We start from the raw sequence: 22150 nt of genomic DNA on the forward strand, positions 1-22150 counted from the left end.
GAGTAAAGACTACGGATGGTTATACTTGCATGCATGCAATATTAACCATTCATGAAAACAGTGTGATGGAAGTTTTGCATGCAGCAGTTACTAAATTGATGCGATCATACCTCACCTTATGAGCCATTTAATGAGGCCATTAGGCCCATTACGAGGCATTGGACGCAGGGTCGTTCCGTTACCATTTTTAGATCAAGGCTGATTCGTAGGTTGTCGTCACAGCGCGCCTCGACCGAGGAGACCCTTGCCGACGACCGATGAAGGAGGAAGGAGCGTTGTGTGCCTGCGCCGCCTCGGCCTTGGGCCTCAACCGCGAAGGTCGCCGCCGAGCAGCCGATAACACGAGGCCGGAGACGACGACGAGACGAACGGCATTGACGGCCGTGTGTGTGCTCAATAACAACGAAGTTGGAGAAGACAATGAAGCAGACGACGCCGGAGGCCGCGCATGGTAACGACGAAGCGGGCGGTGCCAGAGCCGCGCGTGTCAATGATGAAGCGGCCGGTGCTGGAGGCCGCGCGTGACGACGACGAAGCGGGCAGTGCCAGAGCCGCGCGTGGCGACGATGAAGCGGCCGGCACTGGAGGCCGCGCATGGCGACGACGAAGCGGGAGGTGCCAGAGCCGCGCGCGGCGATGATGAAGTGGTCGACACCGGAGGCCGCGCATGGTGACGACGAAGCGGGAGGTGCCAGAGCCGCGCGTGGCGATGATGAAGCGGCCGACACCGGAGGCCGCGCGTGGTGACGATGAAGCGGACGCCGCCGCCGGCGAGAAATCGATTTGTCACTTGTGGTTGAAGAAAATAACCATATGCATCATGGCTCAATAGACGCTATGCCCCACGGTGGGCGCCAACTGTCGTGGTATCGATTCCGACAGTAGAAAGGGGGTAAGATAACGGAGCATGATCTATCAAGATGCACATGGGTGACACGGTGGTTTTAGCGAGTTCGGGCCTCTCACAGTGGAGATAATAACCCTACGTCTCGTGCCCCGGAGAGGCTTTGTTTTATCTGTCATGGACATGAGTTACATGGTATAGAGAGAGCCAGAGCTCCAGGGAAGGAATGAGCCCATTGAGGGAGAAGAAGAAGATGTCTAGCTATGTGGAGGGGGTGGCTTATATAGAGTGCGCCACCTCCTCACCTCTTATGTTACAAGATGGGGCATTGATGCCATAATGTCAGTCCACTACAAATGTATTGCCGACTGTTGGTATTTGCATGACCGAGTGAGTCATACGGCCGAGTGGTTGACTGTAGTCCGAGTGGATGGAATGTACTTGTCTGAGTGAATCCGTACCGAGTGGATTATGTTGTCACGATCCAGTAGGAATTTCCCTTGTAGTCTTTAAACTAATAATGAGGTGCCCTTGGGTAGGACGTATTGGTCAGACCTATGACCCTACCCTAGGGCTATATCCCCGTCACCCACAGACTACCTTCTTTGCACACTTCTCCTCCTCTTACTCTACAACACAACACCGTGCAACTCCGTTGTCATCATCTTCAACAATGGGGGAGTAGGATCCGTCTCAAAGTCAAAGATGCTTCAAAATGACGATAGTCTAGGAGCTAGTCACTTGCTCTGTGCCTCAACATGCCTTGTTTTTGCCTCGATGTGCCTCGTTTGTGGACGAGATACACAAACGAGACACATTGAGGCACCTAGATGATGGTGGGGAAGAGTGTGGGCTCCGACAGGGCTTCGATGGAAATTGACATTGCTAATAGAGGGGCTAGATGAGGGTGGAGTGCTAGTGAGGTGATATCGTTGTAGAGGTGATCCATATATATATAGCTTGAGAGAATGTCTAACAGAGTCATGGAAAAGGCGTGTTGGTAGCTAAACCAACATCCTCATGTGAATCATAGACGGGTCAATGTGAGCTCATTGGGAACCCATGCACCGGTAGCGAGCGCTCTGGTAATCATAACCCCCGAGCGATAACTCAAGAAGCATGAATACATTCATACTTCCTTGTTCCATTATTTTGTTCTCCATTCGGGAAGAATAAGAGACCTATAAAATTTCATACACATAGCAATGAATGTCGTTAACTAGGAAGGTCAATGATGACACTAAGAAACCACTCGTGTCAACCTGCTAGTGTTGGCATCTGGCCGTGCCCGCCCAATCAGAGGTGGAAGAACCCCTCATCACTGGTCGATCATTCGGTGTTATCTACCTCAAAAAGCCCTCAAATTCTCATCTCTAATGCGCCAGGCCTAGCCGATCAGTGATGATAGTTACCACTGATGGATGGCCCCAGACCAACCATTCATGAGGGGTCAATACTGATTTGGTATATAATAGTGGCGAGAGCTGGCATGATGGCACAAGCACAAGCTCCTCCTACCATGCTACGCCGCCATGTTGGGTGCGCCTACACACACGGTGCCCTGTGCTACTGCCCCTGCTTACCACTATGACCCAGCCTCGGAACAGTCCACCATCTCTACCCACTCTGGTCTACCATTCACCGTTAACCTCAATAGCGACTACAACTTAACTGGGTCGTCACAGCGTGTCTGACACCAGACACCACCGAAGGACATATCCTCCGTGGGTGCACACACATTGTTCAGTGGAATGCCACTCCCAAGCTCGACAATGTCCAATGACGGGATGATGTCCATGCCCAACAATGGTCAAACAAACAGAGGGCTAGAGGATCAACACTCGTGAGCACCGCAGATGAAAGCAAGGAAAGCAAACATATGAGCCACATACACCTCCAAGTAGGATGATTTTTTGTGGTTGGCTTGGTTAGGCAGAAGCATTGATCCATCTGCCAATGCCGAGCAAAGGAGCGACCTTTTGGAGGAAGGTGTGTGAGTTCTTTCATGAAATGAATAACTACCCTTCATATGTTGTGGCAAAAATCAATGATCAGAATGATAACTCCATCAATCATCGGTGAGAAAGTATTGTGGCACATATGCCCAAACAAAGAACCATGCATCAGGTGGCATAGTGTAGTATCACTAAAGCATGTCTAGAGGAGGGGTGAATAGATCTCTACTATGAAAGGGGATCTGCCGTCGTGATGGTTCAACCTCGTGCGATCCCCCTCCTAACGCTAGCACTTCCACCGCTAGCAGTTCCATCGATTTTTTTCATCCCTTCATAAACCAAACGATTAAATACAGAAAAATCGGTTCATAGGGAAAACCCTCTACATGACCACGCACCCACGTCCTGAACTGCGAACCGCTCACCTCCTTCCGCTACCTCCTATAATCCCATCCCTCCCCTCATCTCCCCGTCGCACGCGACCTCAGAGGCGATGCGGCGGTGTTAGGGTTTGTGCCGCCGCCCCGTCCGCTCCCCCTCCGTTGCTGGCCACAGGCAATATCACGCCGCCGCCTGATTTCTTATCTCCCTCGCCCCCAGCCCCCTACTCACACACCCTCCACGCCTCCTCCGCGACCCCTCAGCGACGGTGGGCGACGGCGGCCGGAGGCCACATCTGCTTCTTCCCGACGACCTCCAGAACCTTCTCTTTCTTCCTGATGACCATCCCAAAGTAAAAAATCACTGATGATTCGGGATTCCAGCCTACATACACGCCTCCCTCTACGACATGATCACGAGTCCATGTCCACAGGCTCATCTACCGGGGCAGCATAGGATCTTTGTTTTGGGTACCGCCCGAGAAAAACGGTTACCGGGCGGTAACCGGGTTTCTCACCGCCCCACGAGAAACATGTATCCCGAGCAAAAAATTCCGAATATTTTGAAATTTTTGAATTTAAAAGCTAGAGTTCTAGTCAAATAGAGCGGCATCTTAGTAATGTTATCTCTACATTTGTGGCATGGTGGTAGCCTTCTCCCTCCCACCTCAAGAGGTTGGAGGTTCGACTCACGCTAAAGTAAACTTTTTTATGTTTCGTTTATTTTCCTCAAGAGATACATAAAAATGGAAAAGTACCCAAACATGAATCGAACTCATGACCTTAGAGCAATTAGCAAGCACATACGGGATTACCACTGAGCTACTAACATAGTCCTTATTTATCCATGTTCAAGTCTTATGTATTTATAGTTTTCAAAATTTGAATTCAAAATTGCATTATAAATTTTGTTCGAAATTTATTCGGTATTTCTTGGTAAACGTGGTAACCGAGAATCTCGCCCCCACGAGAAAATTTGGTCATTCGGTATCCAAAATATTTCATAGGATAGCTCCTTGCCCATCACCACCGCCGTCATCATCAGCTTACCGGCGTCCAGAAAAGTGTCGTGCTGCATCAGCACCTCCTCCACCGAGAAGCACTTAGCCTCCAGGCCTCTCGCGTGCACGTCCTCTTTCCTCACTGGCAGCACCTCCTCGAACGGGTCGTCGAACACCACCGCGTCCTGGCTGTAGCACAGCCTCGAAGCATTGAAGAGGACCGTGATAGATCCCGTGGATCGTCAAGCCTAGATGTGTTCGATGATAGTAGTAGATTAATACCTTGTAGAGTGCTCGATGAGCTCCCTCCAGTGATCGTCGTGAGGTGGTGACGACGGTGGGGAAGGAGAGAGGGATGCGGTAGTGGCGGTGATGGACTTCCCATCGCTTCAGTGCTACCCTCTGGACCGGATTAGGGTTGAGAGTGGGGAACCAGTGGCGGCGGCGAACCTCGTATCTTGTGCCATGGTCCCCACCTCCTCTTTATAGCACTGCGCGACAGGGGCCCACCAGCCTTGCTTGGGCTGGACGCCCCCGATCAGGGCGTGGGTCAAGGTTCCAATGGGTCGTTGGGCCCATTGAACGAGAGATCAACCTAACATTCTCCCCCTTGATCTCATCATATGCTTTTAACTTTACTCGTTTCGCAACAGATCAATACATAGGGCATGTTTCATCGTCACAGCTCAATTGCTAATGGAATCAGACAACCACAATGTACCTCTCTATTTTGAGACAGATTCTTTAACCTTGGGCCCTTTATTGTCCGGAAATACTAGACTATACCATAAAACCCATGTCGACTGTGTGTTCTCCGAACGCACTAGGCGGTAAGCCTTTGATAAGCACATCTGCAAACACTTGTCTATTGTTTTTATGCTTCAAGCATTTTTCCATAATTCTGGACTTTCTCCCTCACAACACGTTACTCTTTGTCAGTGTGTTTGGCATCAACACCTGACTCATTGTGATAGGAGCGAAATATCTTAAAATGGTTATTGTTGTTATCAACCATTATCAAATCCGGGTAGAGGTAGCCTTAACCATTTTGCCTGTCCCTCAGCCTCATATCAAGCTATAACATATCATTGCATCACATTGATGACAATCGTTTCACTCATTTGGAGATTTTCCACACAAAACTCCGAGTATGAAAGTTAGCGACAATTGTGGATTTCGCTATACATTTCACAAGTCCTGCCTTTGTACTCACAATCTTTTGAGAGCACTTATTTCTTTCAGCATGAGGCCGATATCTTTGACTCCATTTCATTGATTTATCTATGGACTGGACATTGCCAAAACAACCCGGATATATACGTGAACTGTGTCAAGGTAACATCTTGAGCTTCCAACAACTGAAGCATATGGTACCATATTGGTTTACAATCTTTTCTTATTAACTTTTGAAACACCATAGTTTCCAGTTTCATTACCCTTGACTATAAGAACAGGCGTAAGTTTTCTCGTATGCATACTTTAGAGATCTTTCTTAGCATGTCCATGCGACATTCCTAATACCCCTTTTATTCTTTTGAACTGTGAGGACAAGAACTTCTTCTCTCCTCCTGCACTAGGATTGACATCACCACTAGCAAGTAGGACGTCATCCACATGCACAGGAATTGGGAAACGAATTTCCCATTCTATAACTTTGCATGAATTCAATTGTCCTCTCATTTTCTTTGCACAAAATCTTTCGATTTAAGTCATGTTTTACACCTTTACATATTTCCTTTGGAGTCACATTTGCCTTGTAGACCCTTCATAAAGTCTATGTTAGTGAAATTCAAGTGGTGGAATTTCACTAACATAGACTTTATAGTAATCACAAGTATCTTATTTTCACATTCCTAGAGACCATAAAAATCTCAAGTATTGGCACTTCTTTCATATGGAGTTCTCGTTGCTCTGTCATTGCCAAGAGGCAAATTAATTCTATAGTCACCCATTTCCAAAAGGCAATAGGTATTACAGGGACCTGTATCACAAGATCCCTTGTAGAGCTAACAACATGTGTTGTATAGATCATACAACATGCTCCCCCAGATTACTCCATCTTCACTAAAGAAATGGCGTATCTTTAAACTTTCTTCTTTATGGCACTTTAAGCACCATTGTTGTATTCCTTAGTCTGCTTTCGGAACTATAAAAGATCTGAAAATGCAACTGTTTCTTTTCTTTAGGGGTATCATAATGACGGTATTCAAATGACTGTCGTACTCCCCTTGACAATCACATTCTTCATAAATGGATCACTTTAGATGCATAATGTGCATCACATCATCTAAAGTACAGAGGAGTAATGTGCATCACATCATCTAAAGTACAGAGGAGTAATGTGCATCACATCATCTAAAGTAAAGAGGAGTCATGAAATACACTACAATGTATTTCATGTCTCTTTCTCCCCCTCGAAATGTGGCAAGAACTTTTCTGCCACAATTTTGAAACCCATTCATAGTTCTTGTGAAATGAGGAAACTTCGATTATCTAGCTCATTCATCTTATCACTTCATGTAAATGAAGTTACTAGTATGGGAGTACTTTTTCCTCATTTCATTTCAGGAACTCAACAGAGTTCTTTATAATTGTCACTTTTGCAAGTCACACTTGCATATCATTCTTTTATTTAGGTTCGTCTGTTACTTTTATCCTCTCTGGATTTAGTGATTGCATAATGACCGTTACACATAAGGTGTACGGTCTATACTAGGAAAGCTTAATAGCTACTCCATACTTTTCTCCCATAGTGGGACACATTAACCGCACATGAGTCATCATAACTTTCTCCTTTCATACAGGATAAGGCCTTTGCCAAAATTTCTCCCTGCCATACACGGATTGTTGACATAATATAATGTCAACTTTACCCAGTTACGCATGTATTTTTCCCAGACTTTTCCCGCCATGCAGGTAATTCCCTGTAAGGGACATAAATGCCATAATTGGCTCTTTTGACTGCATATTCAGAAATAAATCTGAATTATATTTGACACACATGTTCTATCCGACGTTGGTCAAATTAAACATGCATGTTGCTTGTTTCATTTCAATCATGTTGACTGAAAAAGGAGACTTCTTCATAGAGAGTACATGGAAGACATTCGTCAACCAAGACTCTCAATGATCTATCTCTTTTCTTTTCTTAAATTAATATCCAAGAGTTCTTTTCTTTTGAGACCATTCTTTAGAGAGAATATATTCCCTCAAGTTATGACCTTTCTTTTGCATCTTTCGGGTCACTAGTACCCAATCATTCGCTTTCATGAGTGAAATCTTGAATAACTTTTAGTCTGAGAAAACTTAGCCAATAAACAACAGTAATGAGCATAAAAATAACCCTACGTTGGTCTGATTAAAATCATGCACATTAAACCTTTTAAAACTTTCTGGAATATTCTAAATCACCGTGGTGGCAGAATTAGAATAAAACATCATCCTTCTACATTAATTCCATATCACCGTTGGGCAGAAATGGAAATAATGCATATAACTCATAAACAATGTGATGATAGTATTCTTATTGAAAAACTTTGCTAAGAAATAATCATCATCATTAACCATATTGCAGCAGAAATAGAAATATGCATTTCTCTATTTGTGCTCCGAAAATTGATCACTTTGATACAAAATTTATCAGAGATTTAAGCTTTAAACATAAGATGACTCATACAATTATAGTATTGTTATCATCAACGTTGGTCAGAAAACAACAATACCATATTTAACTTTAAAACAAACATTTTTCTTTTGTCATAGCGGAAATTATTGGAATCTTATTTCACCCACAAGGGAAAAAACATTGCTAATAATAGTTCTTCCAATTAAATTTTCCCGTTGGTTCCAATTTGATTGGAGGATTAAACATTTACTTTGCAGCATAAAAACGTGAATACAAAATTCATGCACCTTTACAGAAAAATATTCTGTTAAAATTTAAAAAAAATCATGAACTTTATAATCCCTTTTATAAAATCCATGAACTTTTGTTTTCTGAAAATCTTTCTTTTATTTTCAGAAACTTTTATTTTTCTTTTCAGAAAATCATGTTACTATTATAGAAAAATATTCTGTCATAATTAAGAAATTCATGAACTTTATAATCCCCTTTATAAAATCCATGAACTATTGTTTTTCTGAAAATCTTCTTTTATTTTCAGAACCATTTATTTTTCTTTTTAGAAAAATTAATATTACTTTTACATAAACTTTGCACATTTTCTTTTTCTTTTTATAATCATGTTTTCGTAGGAAAAGAATTCCTAGAAAAAACTTTTGAATCTGCCTAAAACTCTAGGCAGAAAAAAATGGACCGGCTCAGCCGGCCTAGGGCCTTTCGGCCCGAGCCGGTACCCTCTTGCGACCTGGGCCGGCCTGGGGAAAGGGACCGAGCCGCCCTGGCTACTGCGGCCAAGCCGCCTTCGCGGCCCAAAGGCCCGATTCGGACCTAGGGTTTGGCACAGGAGAAATCCTGGCCATCCTTCATGATCCGACGGCGCACCGCGCCCCGCGGAGGGACAAAAAGAGGCGAGTCGGCTGGGGAGGGGAACCCTAATCCCATTTTCCCCCTGCGAGCGCTGCTCTCTTCTCTCGGCTCCTGGCTCCCCACGCGTTCTGGCCGCGTCATGCCTCTTCTTTCTCGTGCCGGCGGCTGCCATGCCCCGCCGAGGAGAAGGCCGCCGGTCAGGACGTCGTGGGTCTTCCTTTGCTGCACGTCGCCGGTCTCTTTTTCCTCTGGCGCCGGCCCCTTGATTCTCGAGCATCCCGTGGCAGGTGAGGTACCGGCCGCTGGTGGCAAGATCTGTCGATCTGCCGCCGTGTGTGCCTGCGGTCCTCCCTCCCGCGAGGTGCTTCGGAGGTGAGGAGCTGGCCCCAGTACGATCGGGCCTTCGGCCCCCTTTTCCACGTGCTCTCTCTCTGACCGTAGCGGTGGCGAGGTGGAGGTAACCGCCGGCCGCGGCGACCATGGGTCCCATGCCGTGCGTGCCTTGCACTCCACCTTCTTCCCATCGTGATTCCTTGCCGGGGTCGTGGCCTTCCTCTCGCCGGATGCGCACACACCTTGCGGTGGGTGCGCCGCCATCGAGCGGTCGGCTGCGGCCCCTTCGTTTTCTTTTCTTGTCTCAAGAGAGAGCTAGCACAACCGGGGCGAAAATCATCTTTGTTGCCATCCCCCTCGCCGGTGGCGCGTCTGCCTTGCGGTGGGCGCGCCGCCGTCGAGGGATTTGGTGATGAAGTCCTATTGCCCCCGTGGAAATCTTTGTTTTTCTTTGCCTGTTCGTCTCCCCCTTTATTTTTTTGTTGCCTTTTTTGGATTGGATCCGATTCACTTCTTTGTTTTCATGCTGGATTAGATCCATACTTTGCCACCATAGAGGTAGGTTCTTCTTCCCCACACCTCGGCATGCCGATGCGTGTGGGGATCGAGAGGAACAGACGCGGCCTTGCGGCGACGCTTCTTTGCCGGAGAGAACTCTGATGAAGCTTTCTTTTCTTTGATATTTGCCCTTCTCGGGTTCATATCGGGGAGGGGGAAATCTTTACTTGTACTTCTTCATCCGAAAACACATCAAAAAGCCTCGTGGCTCATGATACCATTGATAGATCCCGTGGATCGTCAAGCCTAGATGTGTTCGGTGATAGTACTAGATTAATACCTTGTAGAGTGCTCGATGAGCTCCCTTCGGTGACCGTCGTGAGGTGGTGACGACGGTGGGGATGGAGAGAGAGATGCCGTAGTGGCAGTGATGGACTTCCCATCGCTTCAGTGCTACCGTCTGGATCGGATTAGGGTTGAGAGTGGGGAACCAGTGGCGGCGGCGAACCTCGAATCTTGTGCCATGGTCCCCACCTCCTCTTTATAGCACTGCACGACAGGGGCCCACCATCCTTGCTTGGGCTGGACACCCCCGACCAGGGCATGGGTCAAGGTTCCAATGGGCCGTTGGGCCCATTGAACGAGAGATCAACCTAACAAACCGTTCCTTGGAGAGATTCTTGGATGACTTCGTCGCTCCAGCCCTTTGAAACTGATGCCTGTGAGAGCTCGACCCAGTCATCCTGGTCGGTCGCGTTCGCCCAACATGCCTCTAGGAGGCCCTTGTTGGAGCTTCGGAATGACGAGCCTGTCCAGGCGAATACTTCGAAGGCTTTGAGAGAGAGCTCGCGGCCTCTCTTCATGCACATCTCGATCAGTTCTGATGGCCGAAGAAGCTTGCTTGTATGTTTGCCCTGTGCATATTCTGGATCATGCTGAACAATCTCTTCCTGTAAAGAAAAGGTAAAATTTATTTCGTCAGCTATTCATTCTGACTTTCCTTAGAAATGATAAGCCATCCACCTAGATGTCATCAAGCAAGTTATCCTAAATATGGAATGCTTCAAGACATGAGGGGCAGAGAGGTAGATCCATGATCCACCTCTGGGTAGAATTTGGGTTACTAGCCCTACCAACAACGGAATTGCATGTAAAGGCGAGACAATGGAAGAACAGGGCTGGTTAACACTAACGTCCGTAGGCAGATAATTAATTAAAATACAGAATTACAACATCATCTTTTCTGTTCAAGACAATTCACCTGAAGTTTTAGAATCCGGATATCAGCATCTATCTGTGCAACCTTCACTTCATAATCAACATCCTTACCTACATGTTAAGAACTGCAACATGTCAAGGGTCCATTTACCACTAAAAACAAAACATAACATCAATGAAACAAGAATTAATACAAAAGAATGATGCAAAATTATGTTCATTAACAAAAATACTCTCCTAGAAAATAAGGCATTTCCTGTGTTGCAGAAAGTCCAGCAGAATCATGAATTAATCTTTTACCATACATAATAAAATGTTAAGTGGAACGCCACATAAGACTATGCAACAGCTACAAGTCCTAACCATGTGAAAATTTCGTGATGGAGAGAATCATAGAATTCGTCGCATTTACTTAGCACTTGATAGACTACTGTTATCCATCTTAAAAACGATACTGGAAGCCAGTTTTACATAAACCTGTATAATATGTGGTTACATCAAACATGACATAGCTGGAGGTATAGAAGGAAAGTATAACAGAAGAAATAGTTAACATGTTGTTGCAGCAATTTTAGAGAGATAGAGGAGACGTATTCTTTCAACAAAGGACATCGACTTTCTGGTGCTTGTTAGGTCAACATCTTCTCCCGGACTTGAAAGCAGAGCACACGTATGATGAGTCTCTGAAGCGGTTGAGAACTGATTTAAACATATCTCGTGAAGCCACAAAAGATTGCTGCGGTCTTTCAAAAAATTAGCTAGCTCTTCCTGGAATTCTTCTCCCAGCCTTAACAACTTAGCGTGATGTCGGCTGTTGGTTAGTTGTTTAAAAACGTAGAAACTGAATCCCCCATGAGGTCCTACACTATCATGCTGCAACACAAGATCAACATAAGAACCGTGTTGCATAACACTTTTTTGGTTGAAAGTGAATAATTATATGCTAGGTCACTGAAAAAATATACAACAAGGCATATTCCAAGAAAAATTGGGGATATGCTCATGGGATTTTACCATAAGATTGCGGAGGAGAATCGTATCACTGATATCATAGCAAATCTGCCACAAAGTTTGGTACCTTCATGTCGTTTAGTTGTTGCCAAAATAGGAGAAGTGACCTCTCTAAATATAGATTCTTTCAGATCAGGATTGTCATTGCCTTCTCTTGACCCCTGGTAGATATGGGCATGTATTAGGTAATACCAGATTAAAATCAAGTAAAACCATAGAGCCAACATTGACAACGTTTATAAAATGATACTCCTTGTGCAGAATTACTTGTCGCTCGAATGGATGTATCTAGAGGTATTTCAGTGCTAGATACATACATTTGAGCGACACGTAATTCCAGATGGAGGGAGTACATGTTAAGTATGAACGCATTATGTCAAGAAACTATCAACAGTAGATGGGCAATCCAGAAAAATGTTGAGTTAATTTAATTTAATTGTGCAAATAGAGCTTTGCCATGGTTCTTTTTTTATTTGGAATGTCATTCTAGCTGAAACTTCCCTTTGTTACTTGATGTCAAGCTATCAGCCACTATGTTAAAGTATACAAACTTACATTCATGTCAGATGACCAAAACATACACGTGCTATGATCAGAGATTATAACCGCAGGAATGATGGTATTGGCACTCATTTGCACGTTTACGGATTCACATAGGGGGTGATATTGATATGCTTTGTCAAAAGAACTCCTAGGTACCAAAGTTGGATCCCTTATGATAAATTGATACAATATGCAAATGTTGAGCCTCCTGTATTGTGAGATTTTCATAAAATTGCTATACAGGGTGGCTTGGTGCTATACCGTCGATTGGTGAGTCGTCGCCTACGGTGCGTTGAGGTCGCCGTGAACTCTTGAGGGTGCACGAATGACACGCAAATGAGTGATTCAATCTTCTGTTGCCAACCACATGGTATGTCAAAATCCATGCATATTATGACAAGCCCCCAAGCGTCTATCATAAATCTACTTAAAGGGCAGTCGAGGGGACCTGTTTTGAATGAGGTTATATGCAATAAAGTTTTTTAATTCACATGTTGAAAGACTTTTTGAATTATCTCATACTAGCGCATTGCATGTTCTATGTGTTTAAACCAGGGATAAAAAGCACTTTGTCCATTTGAATGAACTTTAAAACCGCTTTGTTTAAACCAATGTAAGATGCACCGTGATGATGACATGGACGGTATATGGAGGAGGGCGTCACGGAGGTCACCTGGCAGGAAGTGCCTTATTTGCTTTGAGCTGCTCGATAGCGACGAAACAAAGTAGTTGGGGACCCATGATGCCCATGATTCATGCCTCCATGGTGTTTTTCGAGCTGTCGCAAGCTGAGTGAGATATGTTGTAGATGAGTTAAGTAGAAGTGTGATATTTCCTTGAAAGCTTCATCTTATTCTCTATTTGTGTTTTTGGAAATGGCAATAACTTGATCTTTAAATTATGCAGTTGCTTATCTAAAAACCTTAATTATGATCTAGCTTGTGAGGTCTGATGCAACGCAAAAAAGATTGTCATTTAAACAAAGTAACAGTACTATTTTATTCAAATAGTTTTTATCCTGATTGTAGGATTTGTCCATGATCCTCGTTTCATCATTTCTACATGTTTTGTTCTGTCTCAAAGTTGACCTTTTTTACAAGTCATCTATTCTATATTGATGCTTTTATTTTTCAGATGTATTCTCAAGTGATACTCATATCTTTGTCTCTATGCAATGAAAGGAATGGAAATATATATGATTGATTCTGAATTTGATACGACCTCTTGTAAACTTTTTTGTTGATCTGCTTCATCTGGTCCCTGGGACAAAAGTGATGATGGTGGCGTAAGCAACATCTTTCCCACCTTGGAGCTCCAAATCTGGTGCCTCGGCATAAAAATATTCGGAACATCAGGATTAGATTTTGAATGGTATGCATTGGATGTGAGAGGAAGAGATGTATCCCATTCACTATTGACGAGGAGGGTTGGTGGTGTGGCAGCTTAGGATGCTCTACACACTAATGTAGTTGCCCCAGTTTTTTATACATTTTTGTTTTCACTCAGGGCACATTATGAATCTTATAACATTGATTTCATGTATCATGTAAATTGTACGATCAAATTATGAATCTTAATGTTTGCTTCATTTTTAGCACTTTTTGTTGTTGTTTTGCTTGCAGGTTTTAAATGATTTAGTACAACAAAGATCTTAATTTATATTATTTTTTGTATTTTTGTCGTGAATACGTTATTTAGGTTGGGATGGGATTGGGAAGGAGTGGGTGCTTGGTTGTTGCCAAAAGGGTAAACGGGGAGAACGACATCGATATTTAGCGCGAGTAAATTGGATGTGTGGCATGTTCTTTGTGGGAGCTATCATTAATGTCTAGCATATTCATATTTTGTCTCGTGGCAACACACGAGCATTTAACTAGTAACTTTTAGTAGTGGTTAGCTTTGTTGGGCTCCCTCTAATGGTCTAAGGAAGTAGGCATATGTTACATTTTGCATGGTTATACTTATAACTAAATGAGGATGTGATCTCATAGTATATCAACCTGGATATGTTCAACATAATTGTTCTTCGAACAATTTGTTTCCATTATTGTCGGCATCCTTGTTACTTTAATTATTTAATTAGGGATAACTACATTTGTGCCCCTAGTTGGGTCACACTCGACTGATTTGTCCCTATTTTTTCAACAATTGCGGTTTTGCCCAGCTCACTTCACTCGCCTTGTGTTTTTGCCCTTCTGGCACGGTTCCATCGAGTCACGGTTCGCCACGTGGTGACTGATAACTGGACGGAACCGTGCCGGAAGGACAAAAACACAAGGCGAATGAAGTGAGCTGGGCAAAAACCGCAATTATTAAAAAAATAGGGGTAAATCAGTCGAGCGTGACCCAACTAGAGGCACAAATGCAATTATCCCCTTTAATTATGCCCATGATAAGGAAAACAGGATCATCATGCAACACATGAGCCGGTTTTAGAGGAGAGACTAGGAATTTACTTGTTGTTTATTATTCCACACATGCAATTGGGTTTTACTTTGAATCTTATGGTTATTATAGACTCGATAACCATTCTAATTATAACATAGAAAAAATGTTAATTACGAACATGGAAATAAATAATACTCCACCTATCTCTAAATATAAGTCTTTTTTAGAGATTTCAATATGGACTACATACAAATATATATAGACGTATTTTAGAGTGTAGATACATTCATTTTGCTCCGTATGTAATCCATATTGAAATCACTATAAAGGCTTATATTTAGGAACCGAGGGAGTAACAAATTTTCTTTTGAAAGGGTCAGCCTTGGCTAAATTTCATTGATCATAAGCACAGAGAAGTGGAAAATGTGACATAGGTGGGGATCCTCGGATCAATGAAGTAAGAAGAAGAAAATAAACATTTATTATTGCATAGGACATATTTCCTTTAACGCTTTCACATGGATCATCAGGCTCGCAAGCTTCACTTCATATAAAGTCCATCTTATGATTCATCTGCTCTATCTTGCAATATTTTTACCATGTGATTCATTTGCTCTGCTAGCCCGGTCTTGTGATGACATTGTATAAGAAAAACGAGGGCAAGCCATTCACTATGCATCATTGTTGGATGAAGTTGGCCAAAGTGAATGGATTGGCTTGACCAACTCACTCGAGATAGCCAACACCAAAAGTGGCATAACCTTCCAAGTGGATGAAGTTGGTGAAAGAAGCCGTGGAGTTAGAAGGGTGCTTGTACTATCAACTCGAGTGATGAGGTCGAGGGGGAAACAAGTGGGAGAACAAGAGGGTGAAGTGTAGTAGGGTGGCTAGCCAAATGGCAGAGAAGTGGGAGGACATCATGATCAAGAAGGAAGTGGCAATTGCCAAACCCAATGATCTCAGGAAAAAATAGAAGAGGTTTAAAGAGTTCATGGAGATGTAAGCAAAGAAGGTGGACATTGATGAGAAGATGCTTGCCTCACGAAGTTTGAGGCGTCGTTCGATGTCATGTATGTCAAAGCTGTCGACTTTGATGCTCCTGCAACGATGTGGGTTCACCAAATGTGTAATAACATCATTGCACACTATGGAAATGGCGACGGACAATGTTTCTTTCATTTGCTTTTGTTTGAATTGTTGGGTTTGGAATATGAACTTTGTATGAACTATTGGGTTCGAATTATGAAATTTGTTTGAATTGTTTGACATGCTTAATGTAACTTTCAATTGTTTGGAAATTTCTATATGTATAGTCGAATTTCTTTTGAATGTTTAATACTAAAGGCATTTGATTTAGCCAAAAATAGACACACAAATAGGGATTTTTGGATGATAGGTTTACGTGGTCGACACCCGCCTAATTATGAGCGGATAAATAGGGCGTTTATTTGGATGCTAGCCTCGAAAATGCACTAATCCAAGTGGCAGATCCGAATGTTTTTTTTTGCATGAAAATGTCTAAAACCAACAATTATAGTCATATTTGAATAGATTTCACATCATATCTACTCCATCTATAAAAAAAATATAAGAGTGTTTAGATCACTACGAAAAGAGTATTTGTTATTGTAAATATTCATACATACATTTTTAAATAATTGAAGTCAGATTAAAAATAATAATTTTAACAATGTTTTTTTTTTGAACAAAAATAATTTTAACAAAGTCTTTTGACGGGTAAAAGACTTTATTTCTCATAGAATGGTCATATCATTTACAAGAAGAAGATAAATAAAATCTCGGGTAGAATTCTCCCATAGTCGAGACGATTGGCTATCGAATGAATGTCTAGCTAAACTATCAGCAACTTGATTTGCTTCCCTGAAACAATGTTTATAGTAAATTTTTGTGAAATCCATAGCCATCTGCTTACACTCTAGAACCATAGCCAAATCAGCTCCGAGATAGTCATCCATTGATTGCATTGCTTCCATCATGGCCATGCAATCAGATTCAATTTCAACACTACTATAACCAATGTTTGTTGCGAGATATAGCCCATTCCTCATGGCATGAAGCTGTGCTGATTCAGCATCACGAACGTGTGGTAGAAACCAGTTTGCCGATGCAACAAAGTCACCATGGTCGCCGCGAACAATAGCACCACATGCACCTGATAGATTATCTTCATGGAAAGTTGCATCAACATTTATCTTGACCAAACAACAACCATGTTTTACCCACATATGATCACACTTCCGAAACAGTAACTGGGAAGTCATTGACTTTATGAAATTTGTAGCAAGAACTCGAATAGATACTACAGTTTTCTCAACTGTTTGAACAGAAACTCCCTTAACAATCTATCGGGTTGCCACCAAATGTACCACACCGCTACAAGTGACAATTCCGCTATTGGGAGATCATTCGAAGTAGCAACAATTTTTGAAAGAATTTCAAGTGTTATCGATCCTGATCGATCTTCCAGTATAGCTCTGTTAATAACCTCTAGCAGACCAAGTGCATCCCATATTTCTTTGGCTCGATTGCATTGAAACAAACAATGTTGGATCTCTTCGACTCCAATTGCACAAGTAGGACACTGCGGCAAACACGGAATATGTCGAGATGCTAGTACATCGTAGCAGGGGAGAACCCCATGCAACACTTTCCATGCAAAGTGTTTCACTTTATGAGGGACACACAATCGCCAAAGATCCTTCCATGCTGGATTTACATTAACACTCCCATGACCATCTGTTCGTGTGAGCCTGCTCCCAAACTGGTGCTCTAACTCCTTATGGTAGGCTGAGCGAACTGAGAAATAGCCCGAGGGTGTGAAATTCCATGCAACAAAATCCTCAGCCACTTGGACATTCAAAGGAATCTGCAGAATCCTATTCAGATCGACCGATGAAAAAATGTCATAGATAAGCTCCTCGTCCCATTGTCCTGAGTGAGGATCAATTAACTCTTCCACCTTCGAGAGCCCGATACCTCCTCTAGGAATGATGATCTTACGAGATGCACTCGTGGATATCCAGGGATCATTCCATATGTTGATTCCCAACTCTCTAAATACAACCCCTTTTGAAAGTTTGAACACGTGCTACTATACTCTGCCATGTAAATGAAGACCCCTTCCTTGGGCCTGCATTGAGAATATTACCATTCGGATAGTATTTAGCTTGAAGCACTTTAGCACATAAAGAGTCCGGGTTCCGGATTAGTCGCCAGCACTGCTTTGCTAACATAGCAAGATTGAAACTATGAAGGCCCCTAAATCCCAATCCCCCATTCTTCTTCGATATGAACAATGTCCAACACGCAAACCAATGCATCTTCCTCTTCTCATCATTATCTCCCCACCAAAAAGCCAGAAATCTCATCATTTATTGATTTGCAAATTCCTTTGAGCAACTTAAACACTGACATAACATACGATGGAATTGTTTGTGCCACTGATTAACCAATACCTCTTTACCTTGCATTGAGAGGTTTTTTTCCTTCCAACCTTTTAACATTTGACATACTCTATCAATGAGGTGTTGGAAACAATCACTCCTATCCACCCCAACCATTGTTGGGAGACCCATGTATGTGTCTCAGAGAGCTTCTGTTACAATGTTTAAATCTCTACATACATCTTCCCTCATCTCCACATTAGTATTTGGACTAAAGAAAACACTGGATTTAGCACTACTAACCAACTACCCCGAACTCTTGCAGTATGTGTGCAAAACCCTCTTAAGTGTATCCGCATTATCTCTGTCAGCCTTCATTAGAATCGATGAGTCATCTGCAAATAACAAGTGTGAAATAGAAGGAGCATTCCTACACACTTTAATACCCACCAAGTTCCCAACTTCCTCCTCATGAGATAACATACTTGCCTTCTGAACATAAAATAAACAAGTATGGAGATAATGTCCCTCAGTCGCAAGCCCCTGGTAGGCACAAAGTCATCAGTCTCCATATTATTAAACTGCACCCGATAGCTAACATAAGAGACATATTCCATAGTAATTTGGACCTAGTGTTCATGAAATCCCATTTTCAACATTATCGCTTCAAGAAAGCCCCATTCAACACGGTCACAGGCTTTGTTCATGTCCAACTTTACCGCACATTATCCATTAAACCCATGTGTTTTCTTCTTAATGGCTTGAAAGCACGCATATGCCACTAATACATTGTCTCTGATCAATCTCCCCGGAACAAAAGCACTTTGGGTTGGTGATACCACATCGGACAAAATCTTCTTCAACCTGTTGGCAATCATCTTGGAAATAATTTTGTAAACAACGTTACATAGACTAATAGGCCTATATTGTGTTATTACCTCAGGGCTTCCCACATTTGGTATAAGGACAATGTTGGTTGAATTCCATCCTTCACGTATCTTCTTGTTATTGATAGCATGGAGAACCTCATCAGTCAACTCTGCACCCACTATATGCCAAAACACTTGAAAAAGATTGCATCCAGGCCATCCGGCCCTGGTGCCTTCATGTCCCCAATCTGAAATAAGGCATTGTAGACCTCCTCCCTCGTGTACTCCGCAAGCAGAATAGTATCCATATAACTTTTAACCGAGGGTTTTACACAATTCAAAAGCTCGTGATCTATGTCACATGTGCCAGAAGCAAAAAAAAGAGCTAAAGTAGTTTCGGATATGAGGTTTTAGCTCCTCATCACCCTCTATCGAGCCTCCACCATCCTCCTTCAATTTTTTAATAAGATTTCTTCTTCTCCTCATCGAGGTGGAATGATGAAAAAATGAAGTGTTTCGGTCTCTCCTCCGAAGCCAACTCTCTTTGCCCCTCCGAGCCCAGTAAACTTCATTTTTTTCAAGTAAATTTTCGATGAGTAGAGCCAACTCCTTCTGTTTACACCGAACCTCACCTGCTGGGATTGATCGCATCAACTCCTCTAGCTCATTCTGCACCCTCCTAAGTCGTGCTCGTGGCTCTTTAAGAACTCTGCAATCCCAGAGATGCATGTCACGGTGCACAGAAGACAGCTTTGCCTTCGGATCCAGCTCGTGTTGCGTCGCATTTAATCAAGCTGTCTTTACTATCTCCTCTACTGTCTCCTCAGCAAGCCAGCGGGCCCCAAACCTTTTTCCGTAAGTTGGTCTGTCATACTAAGTGATTAGTATTAAGCAAGATGGGCAGGTGATCCGATTTTCCCATCTCCAAGTTGGATCGACCAGCAAACGGGTGTAGCAGCATCCACTCGGTGTTTGTCATCGCGCGGGGTCTAGCATTTCTCGCAGACCACGGCGAAACCAAGTAACCCTCAAAACCCATGTCCTCTAGCAAGCAATATGAGAGCGCATCTTGGAAATCTTGCATACGAGCTTGGTGGCGTGGGGGCACCACCCTCCTTTTCCGACGAGTATAAGATCTCGTTGAAGTCACCTATTACAGCCTCATGGTAAACTTGATTGTGCATGTAGATTGTGTAAGATGCACTAAGAGCGTTCTTTATGTTTCCAACTAGGCTCACCATACAATCAAGGAAGTCGCCACATTGCTCCATTATCCTGTTCCACCGACACATCAACAAAATCAAGGCTGGTAGCTCGGGAGTAGATCCTAACCTCCTTCTTCCAAACTAGTAGCAACCCGTCCTTTCTTCCATCCAAACTTGGGGCTACTATCATATGGTCCATGTGCAACTTTTTCATCAAAATTCATGCCTTGTCCTTATCCAAATGCGACTCCCATAGAAAAATCGCATCCGGTTCATGTCGCCTTTGGATGTCCGAAAGCGAGCAAACAATCGGGACTCCTAAGATACCCCGACAATTCCAACTTAAAACCCTCATTGTGCCCTGTTTGCGGAGGACAAAAAAACTCTCAACGACGCGCCGCCGAAGGACAGAAAACCCAAGCTTCAATCGCTAGGGGACAAAAATTCTAAAGACATACCTCACAAACCTAGTCTCCAAACCTCAGAATCTTATGACCAAGCTCATGATATGGTCAAGAAACGAACAATATAGGAAACTAATCCTACTTTATGTGGACTTCTTAATCCATCTACCTCGTCACGAAGAGAAGACCAGCGCCCAACGCCTCAGGTGCCGACCTGGGATAGCGAGACGTCGACCGCCCCGCCGCCGCCAAGGAGGCGGCCGACGGCGAACCAGCGTAAACCCTAGTCGCGCCAGCGGAAAACACAACAGATAAAACAAATAATTTTAACAAAGTTAATATGGAGAGTAAATAATAATGGAATGAGTACATGATGTGAGCAGTGGATACGTTCAGGTAGACCCGTTACCAGCATCGCCTAAGAGCAAGTACAATAAGGTACAGTCAACAGGCTGTAAGGATTAAAATACTATATTTTTGCTGAGTTGGATGAGAGAGAAGAGGAGAAAGAAGGGAAGCGTGCTCTTTGTGAAGAGCCAGCTCTAGCACGTGCTCCTAGGTGCTTTGTGAGAATGAAAGGTGGGCCATATATGATAAAAGTAGTACTTTTTTATAGCTAACTATTGTACAAGCTAGCTATAAGATGGGTTATAAAACTGCTTATAGCCAGCAGTTGGCTATACTATTAACCATGCTCTAAGAGCATCTCTAGTAGAACCCTCAAACCCTCAAACCCTTAAAAATAACCGCTTTTTTACAATTTTCATCGGAAAAACGGCGTAGACTAGAACCCTTAAACCCGTAAAAAAATTTAGAGGTCGAACCCTTAAACCCCTTCCCAGCCTGTAGAAGTGAGGGTTGGGGGGGGGAACTGCCCCCAACCCGCACTCATTTTCCCTCCTCGCGCGGGAGGCAGTTGGTTCCTCCGCGCGAGAGGAAATAGCTCGGTCGCATCTCGCCCCGCCGCCGGCCCGCGCTCCAGCCGCCGCCCCTCCGCCCCCTGGCCGTCGACCCGCCGCCCCGCCGCCGCCCTGCGATCCGGCCACCACCTCGCGCTCCTGCAGCCGCCCCTTCGCCCCTCCGCGACTCCGCGCCCCGGCCACCGCCCCGCCGCGCCCCGACCGCCGCCCCTCCGCACCCGCCGCCGTCCGCATCTCGCCTCGCCGCTGCCCCTCCGCCCCGGCCGCCGCCCCTCCGCTTCGGCCGACGCCCCGCCGTCCCCAGGCTCCGGCCGCCGTCCTGCCGCCCCTCCGCGCCCCGGCCGCCGCCCCGCCGCCCCACCGTGCCTCGGCCGCCGCCCCTCCGCTCATTGGTGAGATTTTTTTTTTTACTTTTTTAGTTTTAAATTTTTGCTTCATTGGCACTAATTGTAGCCACTTCGTATGTAGATGGACTCGTCGTCGGATTCGCCGGATTGGTCGTCATCCGACGATTCAGACATTGACGAGTTGTTGCAAGACGACGACGTCGAGATGATGAGCCTCCTCGTCGACGGGCAAGCGTTTGAAGACCGCGTGAAGCTTTTGGATCAGAGGAGAGGGTCGAAGATGGGGCGACTCACCATCTACCGGAACCGCGCTCTCGGACACGAGCATTTGATGCGAGACT

General features: G+C 44.0%; 1 pseudogene; it reads right to left on the bottom strand.

Moving 5' to 3' along the window:
• Positions 1–3572: 3572 nt before the first annotated feature.
• On the bottom strand, positions 3573–21696 carry LOC123397128 (annotated as a pseudogene).
• Positions 21697–22150: the final 454 nt, after the last annotated feature.

The sequence above is a fragment of the Hordeum vulgare genome, chromosome 1H (genome assembly GCF_904849725.1).
Source record: "Hordeum vulgare subsp. vulgare chromosome 1H, MorexV3_pseudomolecules_assembly, whole genome shotgun sequence".
Classification (NCBI taxonomy): domain Eukaryota; kingdom Viridiplantae; phylum Streptophyta; class Magnoliopsida; order Poales; family Poaceae; genus Hordeum; species Hordeum vulgare.